The following is a 5,288-nucleotide window of genomic DNA, read 5'->3' on the forward strand; positions in this document are numbered from 1 at the left end:
GAGCTGGTGTGTAGCGGATGGATTATTGGGATGGGACTGCATTGCATGTTTGATGTGTAATGATTTTTGAATGCTTACCTTTCGTCGAGGGTTGTACACACTGAGTTTGCAAAAACTCACCCTCTCTTTTATTTTATTTTGAGGTGATGCTCAGTAGAAGGTTTGATGTTTGGAGGGACTCTGGGTGGCCAGCTAGCAAGATAATTTGGACTTGTTTTTTTTTTAAAAGCATATAAATTTCTATTTTATTAAGTACTATTCAAATCAGATTGTAATAGGGCTTCCATTTCGTTATTATTTGGATTATTATTTCTATGTGATGTAATTATAAGAAGTTGAACATGGTTCCTTAAACTATAGTATGTCTTTTCTATGTTTCCGCAACTAAATTTTTAAGTGACATGTTTTCATCAAATCTTATGTTTCAAACAAGTGATTGAAAGGAGTTTATTTTTAAGATATTCTTTTATTTTAAGAAGGGTTTTCAATGAAAACACGGTTTTCACTAAAACACTTTAATGTGACATGCCGAATTCGGTCATAACGTCTAGGCCGAGTTTGGGGTGTTACAAGTTACCAGCAGTTAAAGAACTCAATTTCGGTATTGATTTAGTACCAGGGACCTCGCCGATATCTATTGCTATGTATATGATGGCCTCGATTGAATTGAAAGAATTGAAAGCTCAGTTGCAAGAGTTGATAGAAAAGGGTTTTTGAGACTGAGTTTTTCTCCCTAGGGTGCTCCTGTATTATTTGTAAAAAAGAAAGGTGAATCCATGAGGCTTTGTATTGACTACCGTCAACTCAACAAGGTGACTATAAAGAACAAGTATTCTTTACTGAGGATTGACGACTTGTTTGATCAGTTGAGAGGAGCAATGGTATTCTCAAAGATTGATTTAAGACCTGGCTACTATCAGTTGAGAGCCAAAGAGTCAGATGTACTGAAGACCGCTTTCAGGACAATGTATGGGCACTATGAATTTCTTGTTATGTCTTTCGGAGTAACTAATGCACCTGTTGTTTTTATGGACTTGATTAATAAAATCTTTTGACCATATTTATATAAGTTTGAGGTCATGTTTATCGATGATATCTTGATTTATTCTCGGGACGTGTCTGAACATACCGAGCACTTGAGAACTATATTGCAAATTTTGAGAGATAAGTAGTTGTTTGCTAAATTCAGTAAAATTGAGTTTTGGCTCCGAAAAGTCGAGTTTTGGGGACATATTGCTTCAGGTGATGGTATTCGGGTTAATCCAAGTAAGATTTCGACAATTGTTGATTGGAAACTGCCGAGAAATGTATCTGAAGTTAGAAGCTTTTTGGGTTTCGCCGAATATTACCGACGTTTTTTCAAAGGAATTTCGATGATTGCTACTCTTATGACTAAGCTGTAGAAAAAAGATGTTAAATTTGAATGGTCCGAAAAATGTCAGCAATGTTTCGAGGAGTTGAAAACATTATTGGCTGAGGCGACGATTTTAATGCAACTTGAACCTAGAAAATAGTTTGTGATTTATAGCGATGCATCACTGAATAGATTAGGATGTGTGTTGATGCAAGAGGGAAAAATGATAGCTTATGCCTCGAGACAGTTGAAACCGCACGAGAAGAATTATCCGACGCATGATTTGGAATTAGCCGCCATTGTGTTCACTTTAAAAATTTGGAGACTTCATTTGTACGGTGAGGGATGCCACATCTTTACTGATCATAAGAGTTTAAAATACTTGATGGCTCAGAAAGATTTAAACTTGCAGCAACGGAGATGGCTCGAGTTACTGAAGGATTATGAGCTAGTAATTGGTTACCACCTGGGTAAGGCAACTGTAGTCACTAATGTGTTGAGTAGAAAGACTTTGTTTGCTTCGAGAGCGATGAATACATGATTGAATTTGTTCGATAATGGTTCGATTCTAGCCGAGTTGAGAGCTAGACTGTTATTTCTTCAACAAATTTGTGAATCTTAGAAATGTGACAGTGATTTGCAAGCCAAAAGAGTTCTTTGTGAATCGGGTAGTGATTCAGATTTTTATATCGGATCCAATGATTGTTTGATGTTCCAAGGCAGAACTTGTGTACCAAAAAATGATGAACTTATTCAGAAAATTCTTCATGAAGTGCATAATGGTTGTTTATCTGTGCATCTGGGTAGTACGAAAATGTATAATGATTTGAAGAAATGGTATTGGTGGTCAGGTATGAAACGAGATATTTCAGAGTTTATTTCGAAGTGTTTGATTTGTCAGCCAGTGAAATCTGAACACCAAGTGCCTTCGGCTTTATTTCAACCAGTGATGGTACCTGAGTGGAATGGGATAAGATTACTATGGACTTCGTAACTGGGTTGCCTTTAACTCTGAAAAATAAAGATGTCATCTGGGTTGTTGTTGAAATCAACTCACTTTATTTTGGTCTTACTTGATAAGTTAGCCGAATTGTACATTTCTGAGATTGTGAGATTGCATGGAGTGCCTATGTTTATTATTTCGGATAGAGATCCTAGGTTCACTTCAAGATTTTGAAAGAAGTTACAAGAGGCTTTGGGTACAAAGCTGAACTTTAGTATTGCTTTTCATCCGCAAACCGACGGTCAGTCTGAAAGAACGATTTAGGTACTCGAAGATATGTTCCGATGTTGTGTTTTAGAATTCAAAGGTAGTTGGGAGAAATATTTACCATTGGTCGAATTTGCTTGTAACAACAGTTTTCAGTCGAGTATAAAGATGGCACCTTATGAGGCATTTTATGGCCGCAAGTGTCAAACGCCTTTGTATTGGACAGAACTTAGTGAGAAACAGATTCACGGGGTTAACTTGTTTAGAGAAACCGAATAAAAAGTGAAAGTAATTCGTGACTGTCTAAAAGCAGCTTCATATCGACAAAAGCCGTACGCGGATTTGAAAAGAAAAGAGATTGAGTTTCAAGTTGGTGATAAAGTATTTTTGAAAGTATCTCCGTGGAAGAAGATTCTGAGATTTGGCCGTAAAGGCAAGTTGAGTCCACGTTTCATTGGGCCGTATGAGGTTATCGAAAGAATAGGGCCAATGGCATATCAGTTAGTTTTACTGATAGAGTTGGAAAGGATTCATAACGTGTTTCATGTGTCAATGTTGCGACAATATCATTCTGATCCTTCACACGTGATTTCTCCATTAGAGATTGAGATTTGACCAGATATGATGTATGGTGAAGAACCGATCAAGATCTTAGCTTGGGAAGTTAAATAGTTGAGAAATAAAAGTATAGCCTTAATAAAAGTTTTATGGCAACGACATGGGGTCGAAGAGGCTACGTGGGAACCCGAGGAGGCAATGAGAAAATAGTACCGAAACCTATTTTCTGGTAAGACTTTCGGGGATGAAAATCCCTAAAAGAGGGAGAGTTGTAACAACCCGATTTTGGGCCTAGTCGAAACAGTGGTTTCGGGACCACGAATCTGACATAGTGAAAGTTACTTTTATTATATTTTTATGCTCTACAATTTTATGGAATGATTTCATGAAAAATTTCGTTCGAAAATTTTGACGTTTGAGCACTCAATTTAGCAAAAAGGACTAAATTATAAAAAATACAAAAGTTAAGTTCTACATGTTAGAGGTGTCTAATTGTTATGAAATTTTAAATTGAAGGTCCTTAGGCGGTAATTAGACCATTTTATTTAAGTTGGACAAAAAATAGACATGAGGTAAAAAAATTTTAATGTTTTAAGAATAGGGCATTTTGGTCATTTAGTAATTAAATAGATTAAAAAGCAAAAATCAAGCAAAACTCCTTGTCCATCTTCTCCCCTTGTGCCAAAATTTAGAAATAGCTAGTGTTTGGCCACTTTCAAGCTCAATTGTAAGTCCGTTCTTGCCCCGTTTTTAATGCTCTTTACATTTTTGACGTTGTTATCACTCGATTTATCTATTTCTACCATTAATTTGAGAAATGATTAAGGTCTAGGGTTTGATCCATGTTAGATATGTGTGTATTTTGATGTCTAATGGTAGAAAATGTGTGTTTGGTGTATGATAAACAACTTTTGCTAGGTGATTTTTGATGAAAATGTAAAAAGGGCCAATTTGTAAAAAGGTTATAAAATGTGTGTAAAAGTGTGATTAAATGAAAAATGTGGGATATTATAAGCATAAAAGAGGTTCAGCTAGGCTTGGTAATTGAAGAAATTGAATCTATTTCAAGTTACGAGCCTAGGGACCAAAGTGTAAAATGTCAAAATTTAGGGGCAAAAACATAATTTGGTCATAATATAATTTTTGGACTGAATTGAATAATGTGAATAATAAATGAGTTAAATTTGCTATTTTAGATCAAGAGAAATGAGGTTTGGACCTAGATCGTGGGAAAAACAAAGTGTTTGACGATTAGGTTCCATTTCTACTATTTTGTACTGAGGTAAGTTTTTATGAAAATAATGCATCGTTTTAAATATGTTTTAAATGCTTTATTATTGTATGAATTGTGATTGACCCTTAGATGTATGCAGAAAAGTTATGACAAGCATGAAATCCCTGTTGAACCTTAGGAATAGATAGGATACAAATGTCATGACATTAGGGTTACTAAGATTATGTGTAAGACCATATCTGGGTTATGGCATCAATATAAGACTTCGTGTAAGACCATATCTGGGATATGGAATCGATATGAGGCTTCGTTAAGACCATAGCTAGGCTATTGCCGTCGATACTAGATCCCATGTAAGACCATATTTAGGATATGGCTTTGGTATAGTACTATGTGTACGAGATTCCCGAGTATCCTTTAGTATTCCAAGAGGTTCAACAGGTAATTTAATGATGTATTTCAAAGGTGAGTTGCATGCAAATCCAATTCAAGATGACTCAAGTATGTATGTAAAACTCATACGTAATGAGCTCGTTGTGTGATGAACCTTCAGTAAGGTTATGATTGAGTAGGTTATGATTATAAGATCTTAATAATATTTATGCCAATTATCATCATGTTAATTGTATGTTAAATGTTGGGTTACGATGTCTATTATTTGCATGGGAACTTAAAAAGCTATATAGCTTACTCCGCTTTTCTTTCCCTTGTCTTATAGTGTCACCAAGCTAGCTCAGGGATTGGAGACTGTCGGAGATCCACTCACACTATCAACTGATTATTTTGGGTACCAATGAATTTGACATTTTGAGTTATGGCTTGTGTAGGGACTTGGTCATTTTGTTATGTGTCATAATTGATTTGGCCAAATGTATTGGCTTTTATTGGTTGATAATTCATTTTGTAAATGGCCATTAAAATTGGCTAATATT

Source organism: Gossypium hirsutum, chromosome A07, assembly GCF_007990345.1.
Source record: "Gossypium hirsutum isolate 1008001.06 chromosome A07, Gossypium_hirsutum_v2.1, whole genome shotgun sequence".
In the NCBI taxonomy this organism is placed as follows: domain Eukaryota; kingdom Viridiplantae; phylum Streptophyta; class Magnoliopsida; order Malvales; family Malvaceae; genus Gossypium; species Gossypium hirsutum.